The sequence below is a fragment of the Phodopus roborovskii genome, unplaced genomic scaffold (assembly GCF_943737965.1).
Source record: "Phodopus roborovskii unplaced genomic scaffold, PHOROB, whole genome shotgun sequence".
NCBI lineage: Eukaryota > Metazoa > Chordata > Mammalia > Rodentia > Cricetidae > Phodopus > Phodopus roborovskii.
The window spans coordinates 4,358,024-4,385,243 of record NW_026126469.1 but is presented as its reverse complement, the minus strand read 5'-3'; the positions used below and the strand labels follow the sequence as shown (position 1 = coordinate 4,385,243).

General features: G+C 45.6%; 1 protein-coding gene across 1 annotated transcript in view; it reads left to right on the top strand.

Moving 5' to 3' along the window:
* The first annotated feature begins 10,846 nt into the window (after positions 1–10,846).
* Positions 10,847–27,220, top strand: part of Hic2 (HIC ZBTB transcriptional repressor 2) — a 28,867-nt gene continuing 12,493 nt past the window's right edge. Inside the window, exon 1 of the mRNA XM_051191107.1 lies at positions 10,847–11,006. The gene's annotated coding sequence lies outside the window, so the exon portion shown is untranslated. The remainder of the gene's footprint in view (positions 11,007–27,220) is intronic.

The following is a 27,220-nucleotide window of genomic DNA, read 5'->3' as shown; positions in this document are numbered from 1 at the left end:
TCCTTTGGGACTCAGAGACCTGACCTTGTGCCTTAGCTCACATTTTGCTGCTCCAAGTGCCTTATCCAAAGTTTTGTTAAGCTCCCCTTCTACAGATGGGGAAACTGGTTCAGATAGCAGAGGTCATCTACCAAGGTCGGTTAGCAAGTTGGTGGCAGGGCCTGGGTCTGAAACCAGGTGTGTCCCTTTGCCCTCATGTTCTTATCTGGAAGATTCCTTCCCCCACCCTGGAGAAGGAACAGGGTTGAGGAAGGAGGCAGAGGGAGGGTTAGGAATTCAAATTGGCAGGACTTGGGGGGGAGGGAATAGGGAGTGGCAGTGGCTAGAACTTGGGCAACAGGGTCCTGGGCCTATAGCAACAATAGGAGAGCGCCTGGAGCAAATCCTGCCTGCTGAGTCAGAGATACCTGAGGGACTCCAGGTGGAAACAGATCTCTGAGAAATGGATCTGGATTGGGGCGAAAAAGCATCCCAAGGTGGTGGGCCAAGGGGTAAAACCAGCACTGAGGGCCCACCCCAGAAGAAAGAGGCCTCTGCAGGGCAGAGGGCCACATTTTCCAGAAGTTGGGAGTGGTCAGCCCTACAAGGTCAGGCCAGATAAGAGCTGCAATAAGGCCCAGCCTCCCTTGTGATTATGACCAAAGCCTCCTATCCCAAGCCCTGGGGCTTCCTGGTGTCCTGGCCAGGCAGGAGATAGCCCCTTCCCCCACTGCTGCAAGAGCCCCATCCGGGCCCTGGTGATGCAGGAGGGTTGATTTCTTCCAGAGTTGCTACAATTGCTCCTGGTCAGCTCCTTGGCCTCTGGAGACTCTTGGTGACTCAGGACCCTCACTCTTGAAGACTGAAATCTGTTCTCATTACTTCTGTCCTCTCAACTGCTGGGAAGTGACCTCTGGGAGGGAATTGGCACATGGCCTAAATTTGTACCCCCTATGCCCTGGAATGCCTCCATGCCCATTTCTCTACACAGCCATGCATGGAGCATATGTAAGCCTGTCTATCTGAAGTCTTCACATTTACCCTAGCCTAGGAAGTAAATATGGCTATTTATTCCCATTTTACAGGTGGAAAACTACAGCCCACAAGGTCAGTTCTGGGGTAACAAGCTGGTCAACAAGATGGCTACGATTTGAAACCATGGGGTACCCACAGAAACAAAAGCTTTTGTCCCTCTTCTTTTCGTCTGTGTCTGCAGACACTGTCCTCCCACTACAACCACGATACCAGAAAGATGGATCCCAGGAAGAACCTGACTGTCAAAAACGATGGACTAAGGAAGTCCAGGGTCAGGTGAGAGAGTCAGTCAGGGTGTTTGAGACCAAGAAGGTAAAGAGGTATGGAAGCTCATTGACTTTTTACTTGGTTTTTAAACAAAAGAAGGAAGGGTTCATTTTGGCTTGTAGTTGGAGTCTACACTCCCAAATGTGAAGTGGTGTTGGTAGAAATGTGAGGCAGCTGCAAACATTGTATCTGGTTTTGGTTTTGCCAGACAGGGTTTCTCTGTATAATAGCCTTAACTGTCCTGGAACTCACTCTGTAGACTAGGCTGGCCTTGAACTCACAGAGATCCATCTGCTTCTACCTCCCTAGTGCTGGGATTAAAGGTGTGTGCCACCACCTGACTACTTCTTATTGTTGTTGTTGTTATTATTATTATTTTAAGGATCTCCTTGAGTCCAGACTGAAACTTACTATGTGGCAGAAGATGATGTTCAACTTCTAATCCCTCTGCATCTACTTCCTGAGTGATAGACTAGGGTAAAGATCTGTACCACCACAGCACATTTATTCCATACTGAGGATCAAAACTAGTGCTTTTCTCATGTTAAGCAAGTATCTGACCAACTAAATTACACCGCCAGCCTCATTGCAATTGTTTTTCTGAAAAGCAAGCTCCTGTGTTGACATACACCTGTAGTTCTGGCTACACAGTATTTCAAGAATGGTTTGGGAAGATAGTTCAGTGAGTGAGACAGCTTGATGTTTAAGCATGAGAATTTACCTGGGTTTTAATCCTTGACCCATGTAAACACATACAGATAATACATGTGTCACAAAGTGGTGGCACTTGGGAGACAGAAGCAGGAGGATCTCTGTGAGTTCAAGACCAGCCTGGTCTGTGAAGAGAGGTCTAAAGAGAGGTCTAGGACAACCAGAACTACATAGAGAAACCTTGTTTTGAGAAAAACAAACAAACAAAAAAAGAAAAGAAAAAAGTATTTCTATCAAGGCAATGGTGGCTCAAGTCTGTAATCCTAGCACTTGGGAGGCAGAAGCAGGCTAATCTCTGAGTTCAAGGCTAGCCTAGTCTATAGGGGAAGTTCCAGGACTACACAGAGAAATCCTGACTCAAAACAAAACAAGATGATTTATGGGGCTGGGGTGTTGGCTAAGTAGTTAAGAGCAGTGGCTACTTTTCTAGAGGACCTGGGTTCACTTCCCAGCACCCATGTGACAGCCTGCATATACCTGCTACTCTAGTTCCAGGGGATCTGGCATTTTTTGGCCTGTGTGGGAACCTGCACTCACATGCATATGCTCACACAATACACATAATTAAAATAAATAAACCCTTTACATGTTTATTAATGACACTATTTATTTATTGGTGGTGTGCACATACTCCAGTTCAACTGTGGATGTCAGAGAATAATCTCAGCTCTTTCCTTCTGTCAACTGGGTCTTGTGGATAGAACTCAGGTCTTCCAGGTTGGCAGCAAGAGCCTCTGCCTCCTGAGCCATCTTAGCATCCTCCAAATAAAAAAAAAAGTAAGATCAAGGTGGTGAAGCTAGTTCAGTTGGTAAAGAGCAAGCATATGGACCTGGGTTCAGTCCTCAGAAAACCCAACAAAAGAAGTCACTTCAAGGGGTAAAGGAGCTTGCACATACATAAGATAAATAACTGGAATAGAATTTAGAAGATGAGATTTGGGACACACCTCTATGGTCTAGCATATGTGTGTGAGGCCAAAGGTTTGATCAGTTAACATTCCAACAGGCCACACTATATAGACTCAGTAAGAATAAATACAGAGAGGATGTGAAGGGTGATGGGGGCATGTTGGGACACATGGAGGATGGGGGAGTAGGAAGGGGGAGATGGGGTAGATACATTAAAATACATATCCTATATTCATGAAACTGACATAATAAAAAAATATTTTATTTTAAAAAATCGCTGGGTGGTGGTGGTGCACCAGGAAAGCAGGGGCAGACAGATCATCTCTGTGAGTTCAAGGCCAGCCTGATCTTTAGAGCAAGTTCCAGGACAGCTAAGGCACACAGAGAAACTCTGTCTTGGAAAAACAAAACAAAAAAGCAAACAAACAAACAAAAAACCAAAAGCATTTGTTGAATGAGTTTTCTTTTTTTTTCCAAAGTGTGTTCCAAAACAGCTTGTACTATGTAGAGAGCTCCTGTCTCAACAACAACAACAATAACAATAATAACAGTTTTTTTAGGGTTTCTCTGTGTTGTTTTGGAGGCTGTCCTGGAACTTGTTCTGTAGAACAGGCTGGCCTCGAACTCACAGAGATCCAATGGCCTCTGCTGGTGCTGGAACTAAAGGCAGGCGTGCACGCCTATCACAAAATTAATTTTTTTGACACCTGTGTATCAAAGAAATTTGTATGCAGTTTTCTTCTTCTCTTACTTTTCTTTTCTGTGTAGTGTTTCTCTGTATAGTGTATAGCGCTTGCTGTCCTTGAACTTGCTTTGTAGACCAGGCTGGCCTTGAACTCACAGAGACCCGCTTGCCTCTGCCTCCTGAGTGCTGGAATTAAAGGCATGCACCACCACTGCATGCTTTAAAGCCAGAAACATTGGAAATTTTAGAAGAAAACATAAGATATTGGAGTAGGCATTAACTTTTAAACTGGAACAGCAATGCCATAGGAATTAATAACTCCAAGGATCAACAAGTATATACAAGAAAATAGAAAGGTTTTTTACAGTAAAGGAAACAGCAGAATAACAAACAGCCCATTGAGCGAGAGAAAATCTTAAGCAGCTACACTTCAGACCTGATAACCATGATCTACAAGAACCACAGAAATTATATACCAGGGGGATTAAAGTGCTAACCAACAAATGGGCAAGTGAACTGAAAAGACAGTTGAAAGACAGACAGACAGACAGACAGACAAATGGCCAATAGCTATTTTAAAATTTTAAACTGTATTCAATACCCCTAGCCATCAGGTAAATGCAAATTAAAAATACTTTGAGATGCTGTCTAACCCTTGTGAGGATGGCTATCCTCAAGAGATCTGACAAGGAATGTTGGAGAGGTTGTGGAGAGAGGAATCCTTATTCACTGCTGGTGGGATGAAAATACAGATATTGTGGAAGTCAATTTGGTAGTTTCTCAAAAAAATAAAATAAAAATAGAATTACCATATAGCCAGTTATTTCACTCCAGGAACATATACCCAGAGAACTCCATGACCTACCATAGAAATATATGCACCCTTGTTTATTGATCCTTTTTTCTTTTTCTTGTTTTTTCAGAAAGGGTTTCTCTGTGTAGCCCTGGCTTTCTTGGAACTTAATTCGCAGCCCAGTCTAGCCTCAGATTCACTGAGATCCACCTGCCTCTGCCTCCCAAGTGCTGGGATCAAAGGTGGGCACCACCACTGCCTGGCTGTTGGTCCTTTTTTCATTATAGCAACAAATTAGGAATTAGTATCAAAGTTGCTGTCCATCAACAGACAAATGGATGATGGAAATCTGGTGCTTTTAAAAAACAGAATATTACAACTGAGTGGTGGTGGCACACACCTTTAATCCCAGCACTCTGGAGGCAGAGGTAGGGGGTCTCTGTGAGTTGGAGACTAGCCTGGTCTACAAGGTTCAGGACAACCTCCAAAGCCAAAGAGAAACTCTGTCTGGAAAAACCAACAAACAAAACAAAAGGGTACAAAGCTAATGTTTTTCTAGTTCTAATCCTGTCATGGATTTTTGGTTCTGGTGTTGGATAAATTCATAAAATATATTTGATAAGGAAAGTGTAAAATTTAATGTGACGCGTCCACAATTTCTTTTGTTTGTTTGTTTGAGATAGGGTCTTACTATTTAACTCTGGAACTCTGTAGACCAGGCTGAGCTGTAGTCCGACTCACGTAGAACCACTGTCTTCCAAGTGCTGGGATCAAAGGCATGTGCCACCAAACCCAGATCACAGTTTCCATTCTGAATACCAATTCTAAATTAAACCTTGGTCCTCTGGAAGAGCATTCAGTGCTCTTAACCACTGAGACATCTTTCCAGCCCCAGATTTTTTAAAACAATAAAGTATATATAAAAATATACAGGGGCTTGAGAGATGGCTCAGTGTTGACTGCTCTTCTGGAGGACTTAGTTTCAATTCCCAGCACCCACATGGCAGCTCACAACTGTCTGTAGCTCCAATTCCAGGGAACCTGGCAACTTCACAGATATTCATGTAGGCAAAAACCAATGCACAGAAAATAACAATAAATAATCATTTAAAAAAATCTTACAGAAGCCAGGTGGTAGTGTCACATACCTTTAATAGCAGTATTTGGGAGGCAGAGACAAGTAGATATCTGTGAGTTTGAGGCCAACCTGATCTACAGAGTGAGTTCCAGGACAGACTCCAAAGCTACACAGAGAAACCCTTTCTCAAAAAACCAAAACCAAAAAAAGGGTCTCACTGTGTAGCCCTGGCTGGTCTGGTCTGGATCTCACTATGTTCTCCAGGCTGGCCTTGAACTCACAGAGATTCCCTGCCCTGCTTCCTTAGTGATAGAATTAAAGGCTTATTGTCACCAATAAGTGCTAAAGTCAGATATATCAGTCAGGCAAATTAGAGTTTTTTTTTTTTTGTTTGTTTGTTTGTTTTTTTTTTTTTCTTTTCTTTTTCGAAACAGGGTTTCTTTCTCTGTAGCTTTGGAGGCTGTCCTAGAACTCACTCAGCACAACAGGCTGGCCTCGAACTCACAGAGCTCCACCTCCCATGTGCTGGGACTAAAGGCATGTGTGGCACTGATGCACGGCACAATGCATTGAGATTTTATCTCATGACAGTCAAATGGCTTTCATCAAGAAAGAGATGAAGACTAGGAGGCCCTGGAGAGAGGGCTCACTCAGCAGTTAAAAGCACAGACTGTTCTATGAGAGGACCAGAGTCCCTCTGTGACTTCACTTCAAGGGGGAGATAACTCTTTCTTCTAGCCTTCCAGGACAAAGACAACCATGGTGTGCAGACATACATGCAATGCATGCAAAAAATACCCATACACATAAATCTTTTTTAAAATGCTAGGTTGCATATAAAGAAAGAGGAACTGTCTTTTGAGGAAGAGTTTTCTCTCTCTCTCTCTTTCTCTTTTAGGTTTTCCAGACTGGATTTCTCCCTGTGTAGCCCTGGCAATACTGGAACTCATTTTGTAGACTTTGTAGACCAGTAGACCAGGCTGGCCTTTAACTCACAAAAATCTTCCTACCTCTGCTACCCAAGTGCTGGGATTAAAGGCGTGCGCCACCACTGCCCAATGAAAGAGGGACTCTTATTCATTAGTGGTAAAAGATAAACTAGTGCAACCATTATGCAAACAAGCATGGAGGGTTCCAGTGTCACCTCTGTGATGACGTAAGCATTTTTCCCTTGATAAACATTTTTACATGCCCTTGAAAAATAGAACACTCACATATCATTAAAAAGTCCTTATGAACACCATTTGTAGTCAAACTCAAGGCTCATACCTGTAATCCTAGCTCTTGAGAGATAGAGAAAGCCAATCAGGAGTTTAAAGACATCTTTGGTTACCTAGGGAGTTCATGGTCAGCCTGAACTACAGGAGACTTTATTTTAAAAAGCAAATATGGTAAACATTATTTGTATATCTGGCAGTGTCACACATTTGCTGTTCCAGCTCCTCAAGACATTAAGACAGGATAAACACTTAGTCCCAGCACTCAGGAGGCAGAGACAGGCAGTTTGAGACCAGCCTGGTCTACAGGAGCTAGCCACCAAAACAATACAGAGAAACCCTGTCTCAAAAACCCAAAACCAACCAACCAACCAACCAAACAAACAAACAAACAAAAAAGACAAGATAAACACGAGTTATAGAAGTCAGGACTAGACTAGGGAGACACTTCCTTTTTTTTTTTTTTTTTTTTTTTTTTTTTTTTCCTTTGGTTTTTTGAGTCAGGGTTTCTCTGTGGCTTTGTAGGCTGTCCTGGAAGTCACTCTGTAGACCAGGCTGGTTTCAAACTCAAAGAGATCCGCCTGCCTCTGCCTCCTGAGTGCTGGGATTAAAGACTTGCACCACCACTGCCCGTGGAGATGCTTCCTTTTTTAATCAGATTTTCTTTTCTTTTTTTTTTTTCTTTTTTTACATGTATAAGGGGTGATGGTGTAAACCCGAATATAACTGCCCATTGTGGAAACTAAAGGATCAGCTGGAGCCAAGTTACAAGTGGTTGTGTGTCACCTGCTATGGGTGTTGGGAACCAAACTTGCATCCTCTACAATGGCAGCTCTCAAGCTGTGGCCTTTTGGGGTGGAAGGACCCTATCACAGGGGTTGCCAAAGACCATCCTGTATATCAGATATTTACATTATGATTCATAACAGTAGCAAAATTACAGTTATGAAATAGCAATGAAAATTTTATGGTTGGAATCACCACATCATGAGGACCTATATTAAAGGGTCACAGAATTAGGAAGGCTGAGAACCACTGCTCTACAAGGAACAGTGCGTATTGACCACTGAGCTGGAGACATCTCTTAAAATATACGAGGAATCTCCTAGGATACTGAGGCATAGGGATCACGAGTAGTTCAAGATTAACCATCCTAGATGGAAAATTTGAGGCTAGCTTGAGCCTCAAACAAAAGTCACTAAATAAACACACAAGAGTGGCCGCTTTGTGTGCACTATTAATCAATCTGTTATTGTCAGTGTATAATTCCTTCCTGTATAATTTTTTAAAATTAATATGAATGTGCTAGTTACTTTTCCTGTTGCTGTAGTGAACTATTGTGACACAAAGAACTTAAGGAAAAACGGTTTTATTTGGGCACTGTAGCAGGGATGTCATGGTGTCAGAAACATGGGGCAGCTTAGTCAGGTCATATCCACAGTCAGGAAGCAGAGAGCAACGAATGTCAGAGTCCAGCACATTATTAACATGGGTTTCCTGTTGTAATTAATGTGACATGGATAGTTCATTTTCAGTCACCACCTTGTCTGTAGATCCTGTCAAGTTGAAAATCAATATAAAACATCATAATGACATTTTTTTGTTTGTTTTTTCAAGAGAGAGTATCAATGCCGGATGGTGGTGGCACATGCCTTTAATCCCAGCACTCAGGAGGCAGGAGTGCGTTCCAGGACAGTTAGTGGCCAGGGCCACACAGAAAAGCCCTGTTTCAAAAAACCAAATAATAAAAAAATAAAAAAAGACAGGGTTTCTCTGTGTAACTCTGGCTGTCCTGAACTCTGTAGACCAGGTTGCCCTCAAACTGAGTCACCTGCCTCACCTCAAATAAGGACTAATTTTTCTTTATGATTATTTAATAGTCGTGTGTGTGTGTGTGTGTGTGTGTGTGTGTGTGTGTGTGTGTGTGTATTTCCTTCCCTTCTGTCTCTCTCTGAGACAACCCTTAGTTGCCCTGGTGCTCATTGTAGTTAGTTGGTTTCACTCCTGGAGAGATTGAGCGCCTCTGCCTCCAGAATGACATGTTCTAGATATACAACTAGCTTACCATGAATTCTTATGTGTGTATGTTTGTGTGGGTGTGTGTATATGTGCTTCTGGGTATTTGTGCATTCACATGGGTGTACAGGTTAGAAGTGTCTTCCTTTATCGATTTCTATTTTATTAATTTATTTTTAAGACAGGGTCTGTCACTGAACTTGGAGCTCATGGATTCAGCTAGAGTGGCTGGCCAGTGTGGTGCTAGGTTATCCAGCCATCTGCTCTCACTTGTTAGAGTTACAGACTATGCCCCATGCCCACCTTTATACCTAGGTGCTGAGGATTCAGGCACAGGTCTTCAATCCTACACATCAGTCCCTTTACCAACTGAGCCATTTCCTCCACATATCAAGATTTCATTATCCATTTAGCTGCTTAACCTGATTCTTGGCTATTGTAAACAGTGGCACACATACATTTATATGCGTATGTATATATGTATAAATAAAAACCAGGCAGTAGTTAAAAGTTTTCCAACAAAAATGTCCAGGGCCAGAAGGATTCAATGCAGAATTCTACCAGACTTTCAGAGAAGAATGGACATGAATATTCTTCATCAAATTTATAAAATAGAAACTGGAAGGACATTTCCTAATTCTTTTTAAAAAGACACTCTTACCCTGATACCTAAATCATACAAAGACCTAACATAGAAAGAGAATTACAGATCAATTTCCTTAATGAACATAGATGCAAAATCTGTCAATAAAATACTTGCAAACTGAGCCGGGTGGTGGTGGCGCAAGCCTTTAATTCCAGCACCTCAAACCAAACCAAAACAAAACAAAAAAACCTTGCAAACTGATTCCAAGAACACATCAAAAAGATCATCCATTTCAATCAAGTGGGCTTCATCCCAGAAATGCAAGGATGGTTAGACATATATAAATCAGTAAAAGCAGATTGAAAGACAAAAACCATGTGATCAGACCAGGCAGTGATGGAGCATGCCTTTAATTCCAGCACTTAGGAGGGAGAGGCAGCAAATCTCTGTACCTTGACCCAGAACTCACTATGTAAATCAGACTGGTTCTAATTCACAGAGACCTGCCTGTTTCAGCTTTCAGAGTTCTAGACATGCGCCACTTCACCCATTTCAAATCTATTATTGTCTTATCATTTCTAGGCATTGCTTAGACATTGTGTTCTACTTTTTGGCTGGTATAACCCACAGTAGTAGCTTTAATATGTAAGGACATATATGTGAGCCCCAATACATTTAGATGGTCACAAGCCTTTGGGTCTTACTGGGATGCCTTTTGACCCTAGTACCTACTGCAGTCACCAGAAGACTCTGGATAAGCAAAGGATGTCCAGGGACCTTTGGGCCCTGTGAGCGACTGACTTTCCTGGGTGTGGGCACAAGGACCCCAAGAGGCATTTAGGGTTAGGACTTCTGAGCTTCTCTCTCTGGTGTTTCGAGACAGGGTTTATCTGTATTGCTTTGGAACCTGTCCTGGAACTCAACTCTGTAGACCAGGCTGGCTTCGAACTCATAGAGATTGCCTGCCTCTGCCTCCCGAGTGCTGGGATTAAAGCCATGCACCACCAACGCCTGGCTGGGTTTCTCTTTAAAATCAGAACCATGCAAGCCTTCCTACATCCCAGACCGTGGACCCAGCAGTCTTTGGGGACTAAACCTTATTCTTTTTGATGTGTTGGGCTATTCTGCGTAGCTGAAGACCTAGGAACTCAAAGGGATCGAAAAGGCGAGGCGCAGGCCACCTGATCCGGTAGGTGGAGATGGTGTTCTGAAGGGTCAGGGTCAGGCTCAGAAAAGGGCAGTCTTCCGTTTGGGGGCTAGCCATAGACCTGTGATAGAGAACAGGGTCATTGCTCTTCAATGCGTACAGGTCAAGTATTTGGAGATGAGGTTGCTGTCGACCATTTCTGGCGCCTGGGTCGGGATCCGGTCGGCGTCCGGGTTAGGGCTCCCGGGGCCTCCCGTGCGCCCCTCCCCCATCATGCTGTCCAGCAGCCACCGGCCCTCCCTGGACTCAGACCTCTCATCGGCCCCGCCCACCATCAGACTCCGCCTCCACGAGGGTCCGCCTCTAGGCCCGCCCCATTGCTCGCCCATTCAGATGTGGGTCAGGGGTGAGCGGGTGGAGCTGACGTCACAGGCTTCCAAGATGGCGCGGAGCGGGCGGCTGTGAGCGGCGCTCTGGGCGCGCTGGGCGGGGAGCCGAGCGGGGCCGGCGGCGGGCGGATAGGGCGTGTGCGTGCGGCGCAGGCCGGGCGCCGAAGAGTAGGGGCCGCTGGCAGGCACATGAGGTAAGCGGTGTCCTCGAGTGAGGGGGGCGCGGGCCGGGCGCGCTCCCGCAGAGGGGGGCGTGGGCGCGCGTGGGACGAAGCGCGCGCACGGCCCCTAGTACCCAACCGAGGCGCACGCGGGACCCCGGACGGGCGGGGGCTTTGTGGCCCAGGTGCCCGGCTGGTTGCGGACAGCATGGGACTCTGGGCACAAAGCTCCCAGGGCCACGCCAGTCCTGGGGCGCGAGTCTGTGGTGCGGGTGTGGACGGGGTAGCGGGCTCCGGCTCTTTGTGCCTTTTCATTAGCAATCTAATCCGAACGGCGTCGGGCGAGCTGTGCTGCCTGACAGGCGGGCGGACTCCCATTATGCAAACGGCTGTGAGCCTGCGGCTGCCCCTCGCTGGAACGTTTTACGATTTCCAGAACTGCGCTTGTGTACGGTCTGCTGTCCTTTTCCTCCGGTCCCCATCTTGGCCCGGAGACTGGCCGTGGCAGGGACACGGACGGGCATGGAGGGTTCGGCTCCGTGGCTGGGTGGGCTTTTTGCCCTGCCCCCAGACCTTTGCTGTAGGCAGCCGCCTGGCAGGAAGAGAGATGGGCTTGGGGGGAGGGGGTCGGGTGGCAAGAGGAAGGGACTGGCTGGCTCAGGGAGTGAGCTGAGGGGCCCTAGCTTGTCATTCTCTGTTTATCTTCCAAAATGGTTCATAGGCACACAGGCCTGGGTGTGTGTGCTGGGGGAAATGCCTCTCCCAGGGGGGCACTGACTTAACGTACTTGGAGGGATTGAGACCAGATAATACTCTCAGCAGCCCCACCCAGAACAGTTTTGGACTGCCTGGAGACGAGAGTCCAGTGCTGATCTCGGCTGGCCGGAGAGATTTAGAAGTTATTTACTTATGTCTTCTGTCCCCTCTTCACAGTGTCTTTTCTAGTTATAATTGTCAGGCGCATTTGGAAAGCTGTGCTCCAGGCCCCTTACTCCCAAACAGCAGGAGGGGTGTAACACGGAGAGGCCACCCCCACTGACATATGTGGTGGTGGGGGAGGGGCAACTCCTTGCCTATAGGAATCCTGTGGCTGTGGATTGTTTCTGGGGTTGGTTAGCTATGTCTTTTACTCCTAGGGCAGGGAAATCGGTTATGTAGTGGAGGGTTTCACCTTCCAGACTTAACTTGGGACTTCCTGTTTCAGACACAGGATGGAGGGATGGAGCCAAATCCTAGAGGGGTACCGAATTTATTATTGCTTCTGAGGCTTTGCCTCTCCCTTGTCCTTATCTGCCTGTATCTGGAATTGTGGCTTTCGAACAGACATTTTTAGGATCTGAGGCTATGTGACCATTCTGTAGCCCAGGCTCAAGGAGAAAAGTGTGCTGGGTGGAGCAGGGCTTCCGAAGTAGTCTGAAATAAAGCAGATGGGCCAGCCTCAGGCTGGCTGGCCTCTAGAGACAAATGGGTGGCTAGCAAGAAGTCATGTTGCCTGCAGGTGATCTTTCTGTCCTGAGCAGCTAAAGTTTTAATGGAGTTTTCCAGAAAAGTTGAGAAGAGTATTTGCATTGCCCACCTGCTTACAGTGAGTGGGGTCAGCGATGTTTGCTCAGCTTTCTGCTTGGCTCCTGGCTTTCTGAGGGCTAGTTGTAAGGTATTGGAGAGTGCTTGTTGACCAGCTTCTCTGGCTGTTTGAGTGCTGTTGTGTGCCCAGAATTCCTTCCTGCAGTGTTTTCCTGCCAGCTGTTGGAACTTGTATATTAGTCACTGAGCTTTTATGAGCGATTCCTGAAAAGTAAAATATTCTCTGATTGCTGGCTTAGCATAGCATAGAGGGAAAAGCTTGAGGGAGCCCTGCCTTGAATTAAAGCAGAGCCAAAATGATTTGCTGTAATTGCTGGAACAGGACAAGGTACAGGTGGGCAGAGGCAATGTATCCCATTCTGCTACAGAGTACCTCCTCTGAGGACAGGTAGGTAGGATGCCTTCCTCACTTCCTGTTCTTGGCCAACAGCCTAGCCTCTTCCAGAAAGCTGCAATCCTAGATTAATCTTCACATAGTGGTTTCTTTCCACAGATCAGATTTCTCATTTTGTTAATAAGCACAGCCTCTGATCCACTTGTAGTCAGCTGTTGTGGATGGAGAGCAACAGGGTTTTGCATTATTGAGCTGTAGGGATTATTGAGCTGTGCAATCATCCTAGGAGCCTTTATTGCCTATCAAGGTCAGGCTTGAGGGGGTGGGGTTAGTCTCCCCTTTTAACCAGAGTTGGAGTTGTTAAGAGATGTTACTTTTACTCATCTTTTTGTATGAATGTATGTAGATAGATACTCTGCTAGAGGTCAGAGGGACACCTTTCTTTTTGGTATTGGTTCTCTTTTTCCACCATATGGGTCCTGGGGATCAAAGTGAAGTCGTGAGGCTAGTCAGCAAGCACTTTTACCCACTGAGCCATCTCTCTGGCCCAAGAAAGTTATTATTATTATTATTATTTTTTTTTTTTTAAAGAAAGATGGTCTCACTGTTAGCCTTGGCTGGCCTGGACTTCACTCTGTAGACCAGGCTGGCCTAGAACCCAGAGATCCACCTGCCTCTGTCTCCAGAGTGCTAGGATGAATGACATGTGCCACCATGACTACATGACTATCTTTTTTTTTTTTTTTTTTTTAAATAATAAAAAACAAATGTTGATAAGCCAGGCTGTGGTGGTATATGCCTTTACTTCTAGCACTCTAATCCTAGGAGGCAGAGGCAGGCAGATCTTTGCGAATTCGGGTTCAGGCCTGGTCTACAGAGTGAGTTCCAGGACAGCCAGATCTACACAAAGAAACCCTGTTTTGAAAAACAAAAAACCCCCAACACAAACAAACAAGCTCAATAAACACAAAAGGTTGGAGGATGTTTCAGAGGTTAAGAGTGCTGGTTGCTCTTTCAGAGGACCAGGTAGCTCACAGATAATTATCTATAACCCTGTTTCATGGAGCATGGAGTCTGCTCTCTGGTCCTCCGGAGGCACTAAACATTAATAGGGTCCTTGCACATAAGGTTAAAACAATGAAAACAAGGTCTTTATAGCTGTAGTTGGTCTGGAAGTCACAGAAATCCACCTGCCTCCTGTGAATTTTTTTTTTTTTTTTTTTTTTTTTTAAGAGGGATCTCTAGCCCTGGCTGTCCTGAAACTCACTAGGTAGACCAGGAATTCACAGAGATCCACCTGCTTCTGAATCCTGAGTACTGGGATTAAAGGCTCTGAGAAGTTTTAATACAGATTTTAAGCCCTAAGATTAAGCGAAAGTCATTCAGGAAGAAAGTAAGACATTTGTGAATGTGGGCTTCTCTGAGCAGAGCCAAGGAATACCTTCTGATCAGCAGCTCCTAAAAAGGGATTATTTTTTTGGAATTTTAGAGGAGTGAGAAGGAATAAAGTTCAGTTCACCTAGGGGACTCATGTCTCTGCTCCTTTTGGATGGTCTGTTGACCCATCCTTACTCTTGTCCAGTAGGATTGAAGGCCACTGTCTCCTGAGCCTGATTACTAGAAGGGTGTGGGCTGGAGAGAAGTATTCCTTCTTGAAGAGGCTCCTTGGCTAAAGCTAGGCCCCTGCAGGTCAGTTTGGAGGATGGGTGACTGGACTTGCTTAGAAAGTCTCAGTGTTCCTGGTCTGCAGTTCACTTTGCATGCAATCTGGGCAGTGATGACTCTCTCCACCTTACGCCCATGTCTAAGATCAGACAGCTAGAATGTACATCTGTGATTATAAGAGGGTTGGCACAAGCATAATGTGGTGGGACAGACATAGTGGGAGGGGCCATTTGTAGGCTAGAGGAGGGCTCTGAATACCATGGTAGGATTTTTTGTTTTTGTTTTTCATGACAGGGTTTCTCAGTGTGATAGCCTTGGTTATCTTGGAACTCACAAAGCTCCACTTGCCTCTTCTAAGTATTGGGATTAAAGGTGTGGCATACCATGGCCAGCACCCATGCTAGGTTCTTGTTGGCAGAGCTGAGGGATTTTCTTTTTCTTTTTTAATTGCACTTATTTATTTGTTATGTGTGTTTGCTGCTTGTGGGAGCTGTTGATGCTTTCCATGTGCCTTCCAGAGATTGAACTCAGATTGTCAGGTTTGGCAGCAGGCAACCTTACCCTGTCTTGCCAGCCTATTTTGTTGTTTGAGATAAGGTCTTACTGTTTACACAGACAGGCCTCAGACTTGTGCTCCTGCCTGAGCCTTCCGAAGTGTTGCAGTTATAGTGTGTCCCTTCTTGGGTAGCTGAGATAGGGTTTTTTTTTTTTTCTTTTCTTTTTAAAGGCAGTGTGGTTCTGTGAAGGATGGGCTAGGGTAATGGTCAGGAGACCCTGGAAAACGTAATCTTGCAGGTGTTTGAAGCTTGAGGACCACACTGCCCACCAGATGTGAGACACTTGCAAACTTTGTATTTACTCAGGCACATTTTCTAAATGTTATTAGCACTTGGACTCTATGGCATATCTAAAGTGTGCTGGCTTTTTTGTCCTCTGGTGTCACAGACTTGTGTACAACTGCTCTATTTTTAAGGCCAAGTGATAGGGGCATCATTCTAGTTCATCGGGAGTCCTGAGACTGAGGTTAATAACTTGATGTGGTTGGAGGGTAAATGCCTTTGACTTGAGAGTCTGTGAGAGCCTTTATTACATGATGTCTGTAGATACTTGAACTCAACTCAGACCAGGGAGGGATAGTTGAGAGCCTTTTCTCCCAGAAAGACTGGATTTCTGTTAGAAGCTTTCAAACAAGCCTGTCCAGTTTATGTGTTTATGAACTGGTGGTGGTGGGGAGGGGAGGCAACTAAGCTTGCCCTAAAGGTTAGGGAAGGGCCCTAAGGAACAACCCCCCCCCCCTTTCTCTTTTTTTGATTTTTCGAGACAGGGTTTCTCTGTGGCTTTGGAGGTTGTACTGAAACTAGTCTTGTAGACCAGGCTGGCCTTGGAACTCACAGAGATCCGCCTGCCTCTGCTTCCTGTGTGCTGGGATTAAAGGCATGTGCCACCACCACCTGGCTAACAACTGCTCCCTTGAGCTTGCTGGGAGAAGGGTGTGGGGAACCCTAGTAAGATTGATTCCCTGAAGGTCAGATACTACCACAGTCCAGAAGGGTAAGGAAAGGCAGGCCCTGGAAAGGGCATGGCTTGAATGAGTGGGGAGAATGACCCTGAGACACTCCCTGGGACTTTGAGAAAGGCCATCATAACAGATGAAACTTATGCTGGTAGGGAAAGAAGTGTGGTTTTGGACTTGTAATAGGGGGACTGAGGATCTTCTGACCTTCCAGGTGAGAAAGGATGAGTCAGCCACTTGCATCCAGGCCAGAAGTTGCTCCTGTGTCTTGTGAGATGGAAAGAGGTCTAGGTCTTTGTTCCCTGACTGACATGAGCTACCTACCTTAGGAGAACTTGTTTGCAGGTGAAGAGGGAGCTACTGGGGATGGAAAGGCAGACTGTTGTCCAGATTGCCATGTTTGTTCTGTGGGAATTCCCAGAGTGACAAGGATGAAGGGTTCAGGTGAGAGTGAGCCTACTGTGTGTATGGAAGGACAGTTTGGCTCTGTATGAGTACAGCTGCAAGGGCTTCTTGCAGCACGTACTGGTGGGCAGATGCTTTGGCTGGTGGGAGGGGCCACTCCCATTTCCATTTAGGGGTCTGAGCCCCATTGGTGATTTCTTTTTTTTTTTTTTTTTTTTTTTTTTTTTTTTTTTTTGTTTTTTTGTTTTTTTTGTTTTTTGAGACAGGGTTTCTCTGTAGCTTTGGAGTCTGAGATCCCCCTGTCTCTGCCTCCCAAGTGCTGGAATTAAAGGCATGCACCACCACTGCCCACCTTTTTTTTTTTTTTTGGTTTTTGTTTTTCGAGACAGGGTTTCTCTGTATAATAGCCCTGGCTATCTTGGAACTCACTTCCCTTGAACTCACTGAGATCTGCCTGCCTCTGCCTCCCAAGTGCTTGGATTAAAGGTGAAAACCATCACTTTCTGGCCTCCACTGGAGCTTTCATTGACCCAGTTGTGGATTCTTCCAGGAAAAGGGCCTCATCATGACTTGAACCTTCTCCATGGTTTTTGCAGCTCTCTTACCCTGCTGCCTGGGTGGAAGCAGGTGAATTCTTGGTAGATGAAAAGGGACCTGAGACCCTACTGTGTGGGATGATGGACTTGGACTGTGTTTGAGCCTGGCACTGTTGTTGTCTTGACTTCAACTTTGGGAAGCTCAGTTTATTCTTAGGTAGGTCCTGTGTATCCTGTGGTGAAGCTGGTATGTGTTCAAGTTTGAGAACCACTTGGCCCAGCAAGTGGCATATCTTTTCTTATAACAGAATCAAGCAAAGGATTGGGCAGTAAGGCTGAGTAGGCTATGCTGTTATTGAGAGGGCATAGAGGGGTTAGCAGTTAACCCAGTGAATGAATGGCCATAGCAGATTCTTAGCATAGGATCACTGAACAAATGGTGAGCAGCAGTGCCTGATCATGCACTGAGGGGCTTCATGGAATGTTCCCTGTGGAGCCATCTCCTTCCCTATGCTCCAAGACTCAGCCTTGAAGCCTGTGCTTCCATAGTTGTTTGTCCCTAGCTTGGTTGCATTCTTAGGTTCTTATTGGCCTCCTTTGTAATCTGGCTTTGCCTGACATAACGGCCCAGCTGAGATGTGGCTCTAGGTAGATAGCCGCTGCTGGGGCAGCTGCCTCTTGTCTCCTTGCCCTCAGTGTCTCTGGGAGAGACGTTGGTCCTGGAGGTTGTTTCTGGGCTGCACTATATAGGCTAGGTATGTGAAACTACTAATAAGGGATTGGAAGGAAGGGTGTGGGTGTTGTGAAAGGATGTGAGAGGCAGGGTTTCAGGCTCTGCCTCTGTAGGGGCAGAGCAGTGGGATGTCCTGGCGTTTAGTTTGTGTTTATTGAGGTTAGGGCAATAATTAATTATGTGACAAGAGTGTTAGGTTAAGATCCTGAGTGTGCTGTCGTCTTGATGTCCTGGGTAGGAAGTGTGGTCCTTTAGAGGAGGCAAAGCATTCTAGATAGAAGCAGTAAAGGGGTAAGGTAGTGGCTGAAGAGAAAGATGGCAGTAGGGACATAGGCAGAACAACTTTTCCTGTGGCTAGCCCGAAAAACTGTGAGTAGTTTTTTTTTTTTTTTTTTTTTTTTTTTTTGGGTTGGGGGCAGGTTTACACCCAAGGTGCACACGTCCTTTGCCTGTATACTCTTGTGACACCATGCCTCATTTTTTCTAGGCTAGGAATCAGGACTTTCATCCTCTCTAGACAGACACTCTACTAACTAAGCTACAATTCCAACCCTACCTTTCCCTTCTGCAGGAAGCAGGCACAGGTGCTCTGGAAGTTTTACAGAGTTCTTGACCAGAATGTCAAGAAGGGGATGGTGGAAGAAGAGTGGCCACTTACCTGTGCCCTTACCCTTGCTCAGCTTTGTGGTAAGCATTCTAGGCCTGAGTTTACTCTGAAGAACATCCCTGTGCAGTCCTAATAATTTTATTAGCCTGTAGTACAAATGACTCAGAGATGGCACAGATACACATTTAGGAAATGGGTAGGAAAGTTGTAGCAGGGTGTTGTATGTGGGAGCTATGCACATAGTCTGAGGGCACCTTTCTTTTTCTGGGTGGTACTTGGGCTGGAATACCTCTTTCTATTTTGAGAAAGGATCTCACTGTGCAGCTTTGCTTGTCCTGGAATTCCATATGTAGGCACGGTTTCTCTGTGTAGCTCTGGCTGTCCTAGAACTAGTTGTGTAGATCAGTCTGGCTTCGAACTCACAGAGAATCCACCTGCCTCTGCCTCCTGAAAGCTGGGATTAAGGGTGTACACCACCTCTGCCTGGCTCTTTAATTTTTTTATTTCTTTTTTTTTTCAATCTTTAATTCTTTTTCTTTAGTTTTTTAAATTAAAACATTGCTCTTCCCCTTCCTCCTTCCAATACCTTCCATGTACACCACCCCCTTAGTTCCCTCTTAAATTCATGGTCTCTTTTTCTTTGTTACTGTTGCATATATGTATGTGAATATATAAATACTAAGTCCATTTATTTAGTTCTTTTACATATATGATTTCAGGGCTCACCACTTGGCTTATCCCTAGGAACCAATTCTCTCACCAGTCCTGAGTTGCCTGTAGTTCTTTGTCTACCCGTGGGTCCTCCTGTGGTTTCTCCCTTCCACAATAATAGCATGTCTGTTGGTGTTGTGCATGTCCTTTTTCGGCAGTCATATTTTTGAGGCATCTTATGCGACACTGTCTCATTAGCAGATTGCCTGGTTCCCTTACAGTTTTTGCACAATGTTCCATGAACTTTAGGTACAGGAATTGTTATAGATGTATGTATCCATTGGGTCTGGGTATTTGCATTTTGACCAGTTTGTTGTCACCTCCCCTTTTTTTGGATGGGGCAAGGGTCTGTCTCACTGTGTAGTCTTAACTGACCTGGAACTCAGAGATCTGCTTGCTTCTGCCTCCTGGAGAGTTGGGCTACCACACATAGCCCTGACTTTTTTTTTTTTTTTTTGGTTTCATTTTAAATTTTATTTTGTGCTTGGTGGTGGTGGCTCAAACTTCTGTCTAATCCCGGCTCTCCAGAGGCAGAGGCAGGTGGATGTCTGTGAGTTTGAGGCCAGCCTGAGTTCCAGGACAGCCAAGGCTACACAGAGAAACACTGTCTTGAAAGACAAACAAAACAAAAAATTATATTGTGTGTTGGGGGCTAGGGGCACGTGGATGTGTTCTATACCAAGCGCAAGTTAGAAGGCAGCTAACTTTCAGGAGCTGCATCTCCCCAGGTTTGGATTCAGTTTGTCAAGCAACCGAGTCCTGCCAGACACCCCACCCCTGCCCCTTTAAATTAGTTTGTGTCCTCATGTATGTGTGTGTGTCTAAAAGTCAGGACCACCTATGGGAGTTGTTTCTCTCCTTTGTGGATTCTGGGAATCAAATTCAGGTTTGGTAGCATATGCCTTTCCTGATGAGCCATCTTGCTGGCCCACACAAATGAGGTTCTTTTTCTTTTAAAATTGCATCTTTTTTTTTTTTAGAGGGCAGGGAGCTGCTGTACACGTGGAGGTCAGAGAGCAACTTGAGGGAGTAGGTTCTCTCCACTTTGTGGGTTTCAGAGTCTAACTTAAAACAAGCTGAAGGGTTCTCCCACCCAAAGGACTAGAAGGTAGAGAAGGGCTCCCTGGATCATCTTAACTTTAATCACAGTGGGATTTCTGGTGTCTGCTGAATGACTCCAACAGAGGGTTGTAGCCACAGTCTACAGTGTGGGCAGGGTGGCCTTGTAGATGAACCCAGAGGCTGGAGGGAGGATTGGAGAAATTGAGCCACACAGCCTTCTGAAAGTGCCTCTAGGTAATCAGGCACTGGGCTTGAGTTGCCTGCCCTATGGCTGTGATAAGTGAACCTAAACTCCAGAAGGCCAGGTGTGAGCCTGAGGCAGCCCCCATACTGGCTGAGGGGAGAGGGTTGTTTCCAAAGTCCCACATTCCATGCGTGTGTGGACGCTGATAAGAGTGCACTGCTTGCTTAGCCTTCTTTGGGTAGAAGGGGACTTTGACTTCATGCCCCCAGCAGGCAGCATGCTCATCTTCCACATCCTGCTTCCTGGTAGCACCCTTCCCCCACTGGTCTCTGTTTCTTGTATCCACAGCCCCAGAGCTGAGATGTGCTGTTTCAAACAGCTTTCTTTCATTTATTTAAAAATTGTTAACTCTAGCTCAAGGGTTCTCAACCTCTCTAATGCTGTGACCCTCATGTTTTGTGATCCCCAACCATACAATTATTTGTTGCTACTTCATAATAGTTATTTTGCTACTGTTATTAATTGTTGTATCTGATATGCAGGATGTCAGATATTTGAGCCCCAAAGGGGTTGTGAACCATCAGTTGGAAACCACTGCTCTACCTGGATACATTTAGGAGAACTCTGAGGCAAATGGTGAAACCCTGCCTCAAAGTAAAAAAAAAAAAATAAAATAAAATAAAACAAAATTACACTTTAAAGTTTGCTAGGAAGCTGCTTTCAGGATTTTGGCATTTTTACACAAAAAAATATTGCAATGTCAGCCAAGAGGTAGTGGCACACCTCTTTAATCCCAGCACTCAGGAGGCAGAGACTGGCAGATCTCTGAATCGTTGCCAGCCTTATAGCGTGAGTCCAGGACAGTCTCCAAAGCTACACAGAAACCCTGTCTCAAACAAAGAAAGAAAGAAAGAAACAAACAAAACAAGAGGGGGGGGGTTACCACTGCCAACAAAAAGAGAACAAAAAAAAAAAAAAAAGAGGCAAGAGCTGGGCATGGCACATTCCTCTAATCCCAGCACTCAGGAGGGTGGAGGCAGGAGGGTCAGCAATTTGTGGTTAGCCTGAGCTATGTGAGACCACACCTTAAAAACAAAAAGATCCCAAAGAATATGGTAACAGGCTTTTTAACTTTGAGTGCTGGTCTGTGGGGCTAGCTAGGGTGGGCAGGAGGGGAGGTATACAAACACAAATGCTTCAGCTAATGCTGATACTTGGTGAGGAGCAGAAAGGGAGAGGAAGGAACATCATTGGAGGCATGGCCTGTGGGCTTCTCATGACCCTTTTGGGAGCATGAGGTGGGCTTAGCATCCCTCAGAAGAGCTGAATCTATGTCTGAGCTTGAATTTTAAGGAAAGAGGTAATGGAGGAGTGATGGTGTGTATTTGAGAAGAGTAACAGGATGAGTTGTACTCAGTCAGAAGGGCAGGGATTTAATCTGATGGTGGGAGGCAGAGACAGGCAGATCTCTGTGAGTTTGAGGCCAGCCTTGTTTACAGGGTAGTTCCAGGACAGGCTCCAAAGCTACACAGAGAACCCACCTCAAAAAACAAACAAAAACAAAACAGAGAGAGAGAGAGAGAGAGAGAGAGAGAGAAGGGCAGGGATTCAATACTCTATGTGGGCTTTCAGGAGGGGCCTCAGGAGAGGGCATTTCTAGATATGGGTTAATTTTTTTTTTTTTAATTAAGAACAGATTTCTATGTGTATAAGCTCTGGCATGGAAGTCGGAGGACAACTTGTAGAGTTGGTTCTTTCCTAGCATGTGGCTCCCTGTTGAAGTTGGCAAGTTCCTTTGGCTGCTGAGGTAATCTTGCTGTCCCTTTTGCTTGCTGTGCTTGGGACGAAATCTTGCATCTTGTAGTGTTGGGCAAGCTTGAAGATTGGCCCTGACTGCCATCTGGTCTACCTGTAAAGTTAGACATACCTAGCCAGTGGTGGCAGCAGCACATGCTTTTAATACCAGCACTCTGGAGGCAGAGGCATACAGATCTCTGTGAGTTTGAGACCAGCCTGGTCTACAAGAGTGAGTTCCAGTACAGCCTCCAAAACTACAGAGAAACCCTGTCTCGAAAACTCAAAAAGAAGGACATACCTGTTCCTGCACAAGACAGTTTGGTCTTACCTTAGGACTGGGTGATGCTTCTGTGTGGTCTCTTGTGAGGCCTGAATCTTCCAAAGCCCCACCCCCAACTCTGCATTGTTAATAGAGTTGGGTAGTGTTGGGACCCCTGTACTGGCTGCTTGGGGATCCCCCCCCCCCCCAGGGTTTCTCTGTATACTGTCCTGGAACTCACTTTGTAGATCAGGCTGGCCTCTCTCCTTGCCTCTTCCCCCTGGGATTAAAGGTGTGGCCACCACAGATTGTCTTGCTTTAGTAGTTTTATACTGAGCAGACTCAGTTTCCCTAGTAGGTTTAGAGATTAGCTGTAGAGAATTAGGATAATTTTACAAACATTGTGTTTAGATGATATGAGTGTTTATATATCTTAACGTAGAGATTAATAGTGGAAAGCTGACTTCAATTGGAGTCAATATTCTACTACTAATCTTAGCTCCTCCAGTGTCATATAAAAAGCAATCCTTCACCACCACAGTTTCTGGACACGCCCTTCGAGACAGGATTTCTCTGTGAAACAGCCCTGGGTGTTCTGGAACTAGCTCTATAGACCAGGCTGGCCTCAAACTCACAGAGGTCCACCTTCCTCTGCCTCTGGAGTGTTGGGTTTAGAGGTGTGCACTACCACCACTCCATCAAGATTTATTTTATTTTTAATGAGTGTTTTTCCTTCATGCATGTGTGCATACCGTGTTGTACCTGGTACCTTCAGAGAGAGAGGTTAGAAAGGGGGCATTGCATTGCCTGTAATTGGGAATCGTCATGAGCTCTAAGAGTCAAAACTGGATCCTCTGTAAGAAAAGTACTTGTAACCCCACCAGCATCTCTCCAGTCCCTAGATTTACTTATTTTTAGTTATGTTTGTGTGTTGGAATGTGCACATGAACACAGGTACCTTCAGGGAACAGAGCTTTGGGGCACCATGGATTTGGAGTTAAGGGCATTTGTTGAACTGCCTGGAATGAATGCTGGGAATAGAAGCCAGGGGTCGTATAGGTAAGAAGAGCAACAAGAACTCTTAATTGCTGATTATTTTATTATTTATTTTATTTTTTGGTTTGGAGACAAAGTCTTTCACTGAGCTTCTAGGCAGGCCTGACTTGTGATCCTCTTGCCTCAGTTTCCTGAGTAGCTTGAATCTCTGTGTTCAAGGACAGCTGGCCTACAGAGTGAGTTCCTGGACAGCCAGGGCTACACACACAGAGGAACCCTGTCTCAGGAAACCAAAAATAAACAAAACCAAATAATTTAAACTGCCCATTTACTATCCTATATATTATCCATGAGTGTTCTGCTACTCAGTGTTTTGACCAGACTGGCCTTGAAATCACAGAGACCCACCCCCCTCTGTTGGGATTAAAGGGGTATGCCACCACATGCAACTAAAGTAATTTTTAAAATCCATTGTTATTTTCTGGGGAATTTTTAGGCTTATGTTTTTGCTGATTCTCATGATGCATATCTTTTCCAAGTTTGTCCCAGTTAGAGATCATACTGTTATGGACAGAGTGGGGTTTTGGTGTCTTTGAGACAGACTTTTACTCTGTAGTATAGATTTACCTCAGATTTGTGGTGATCTTTAGGCCTCACACAGTCAGTGCTAGAGCTATAGGCAAGCGTCACTATGCCTAGTCTCACTTCAGCTTTTACCTGTGAGTGAAGAAGCTCTTTTTTGGGAATATGATTACATCGAAAGATATGTTTAATAAAGTTTAAGACACCTCATGGGTTTTACTTCTATACAGTTACTACTTGACTTCCTACTTTGTTGGCTGCTAGGGTTGGTTTTAGGGAAGCTGGAGTCTTGTCTCCCACAGCCTTGGGCTAGGTGGCTGCCTGGTGACTCAGCTGTGACATATGCCTCCCTCTGGGGTTCAGTTATCTCATTTGAAGGATGTCCCCAGGCAGAGGAGATGGCTATGATAGTCCTTCCAGCTGGGTGGCCCAGGCTTCCTGGTGCCCTTTCAACTCCTTGCCTGTGGAACTTCTGCGTGCTTCCTTGCACATTTGCTTTAGCTTTTTTTTTCTTCTTTTTTTTTCTTTTCTTTTTTCTTTTTTAATGTTGGTGTTTGAACCCACAGCTTCTTTCATGCTTGACATGTCCTGTACCAGAGCCAACTCCCAACACTTGGGAGGCAAAGACAGACATATCTATGAGTTCGAGGCTATCCTTGTCTACACAGCAAGTTCCAGGACAGTCAGGATTGTTAGACACAGAAACCCTGTCTCGAAAAAGAAAAAGTATTTAACCAATGGTGGTGGTGACATTAATCCCAGCACTTGGAATCAGAAGCAGGCGGAAGTTTGAGGCCAGCCTAGTTTCTATAGTTCTAGGACAGCCAGGGCTACATGGTGAGACATAGTGTGTGCATATGCGGAAGTGCACACAGAGCTTTTGTAGGAGTCATTCTGTTTTACCACCATGTGGGATCCTGGTGTTAAATCCGGCTTGTTAAGCTTGGTGGTAATGTGCTTAACCGGCTCACCAGCCCAGAACCTCTTCTCTTCAAGCCACCACGCCTCCTCTCCTTCTCCTCTCTACCCCACTCCTGGAGATAGGATTTCTCTGTGTAGCCCTTACTGTCTTGGAACTCACTCTACCTTTTGAGTGCTGAGATTAAAGGTGTGGGCCACCCCTGCTTGGTACATGCCTCATGCCTCTTCTCTAACTAGTATATTTTACCCAGGAAGGCCCTATACTCTTAGTTACAGTAATGGTTGAGAGTGCCCGTGGTATCAGTCTTGGACGTCAACTACCTCTTGTTCTAGGTACACCATTTATGGTCACCAGCTGCTGGACTTGTTGGCTTAGGAAATGTGTCTTCCTTTGGGGATGTTGTCTGTCTACTTGACATTACTGTTGAGTGCTTTGTATGAGTGCAGTTCCTTGGTTTTTTCTAGAAATGCAAAGCTCATGTTCCTGACAGTGTATCTCATTCCTAAATGTGTTACATCTCCAGGGCTCCGTACGATGCAGGCTCTTGGGTTGATGAGATGAGGTGCTTGTCAACAAGCCTGATGACTTGAGTTTGATCCCAGGGAACCAACAAGTTGTCATTTTATTTTCATACACATGCTGTGGCCTGTTCATATCCTCCCCCCCCCCCAACAATGAGTGAATTAATCTTAAGAAAAATTATGTGGATTTTTACTGGAGTCTAGAGTAGGGCCTATGTACTTGCATTCTAAAGACGCACAATGCTGCCATTGCTACTCCTTGAGCTATATCCACTAGCAAAAAGAGGGGGACTAGGGCTGGTGAGGCCTGGGAGGGATCTTCACCTTGTCCTGTCTTGCCTCATGAATTCATTCATCCTACCTCCCTCACTCTCTTCCTCTCTCCCTTTCCCTCCCCCTCCCTCTCCTCCATCTTTTCTCCCTCCCCACTCTTATCTCCCCCCCCTTTCGTTCCTTTTCCCACTTCCCTCTCTCCCCTGTCCCCCCCCCCCCAGTTTTGTTTTTGAGACAGCTGTGTAGTCCTAGCTGTCCTGGAATTCTCTGTAGACCAGGCTGGCCTCAAACTCCACGTATCTCTACCACCACCATCCAGCTTTTTCTTTAAACAATGTCTTCTCACTCTGTAGCCCTGATTGTCCTGGATTTCACAAGAGATCTGCCTGCCTTTGCTTTCCAAGTGCTGGGATTAAAGCTGTACATCTCCACACCTGGCTTGAATTTCTATTTTCCCGTTGCCCGTTTGTTTGTTTTTCTCTTTTTTGTTTTTTAAAGATGTATTTATTTATGTATATGAGTGTTCTGTTTGCAAGTGTGCCTGCCTGGCAGAAGATCCCAGTATAGATACTTGGGAGCCACCCTGTGGTTGCTGGGAATTGAACTAAGGACCTGGAATCTGGAAGAGCAGCCAGTGCTCTTAACTGCTAAGCCATCACTCCAGCTCTTGTTTGTTTTTAAACTCCTGTTGTGTTACAGGTAACCTGGTAACAATCTCAAATTATTACTCTACATTGTCATTGAGGATTCACCTGCTGTCCTCAACTAGAATGGCCTAGACTCACCAGGGCAGATGTAGCAGGGAGTAAGTACCCTTGCTCTAGCCCCTGTTAGCTCTAAAGTTAAACAGGGTAGGGGGATCAACAGATGAGGCTGTGCCTTTGAGGACACAGGGTCTGGTGTGATACGGTGTTGCATAAGTGCCTCTCTCCAGGCCTTCCTTGTAGCATCAGCCCTCTGGTCTTTTTTATACTGAGGGTTACTTGCCTAGTTGTGGGAGCAGCATGCTTGGGTAGGTGGTCTGGGTCCAGGCAGGTCTTAGCTTTAGGTAGGTAGTAAGTCTCTAATAGGGCCCTGGGATGTTTTCAGGATAGACTTGGAAAAGGCCATAGGCTGGAGTGGGTGTCATTCTCCCCTCTGTGCAACAGAGCTGGTCTTAGGGTTGGAGGAGGAGGAGGCCAGTCCTGGTGTCTGTTCTTAGTAGAACCTGACTGTTGCGATTCATAGAAGCTGTTGCAACAGGAGGGCTGGGCTCTTGGCATTTAAAATGTCTATTGCTTTCCAGGAGGATGGCTTGGGAGAGAGCCAGAAGTCTGGGCCAAATTATTTGGCTGGGCTTGCCCAGAGCAATGAGCCCCACCCCACCCGCTACCAAGCCCAAACCTAAAGGGCGGGAGGTCACCACATCTGGCTAGGTGTATTGTTAGAGAGGCAACAAGCCCCCTGTTCTCTAGTGCATGCTGGATGCCACCCTACTTTGTTTCTTTGGTGGAGGAGCTAGATCTGTGCCCTTGCAATGAGTTCATGAGAAAAGGCAGGTGAGGGCATTCTGCTTTCGTGAAG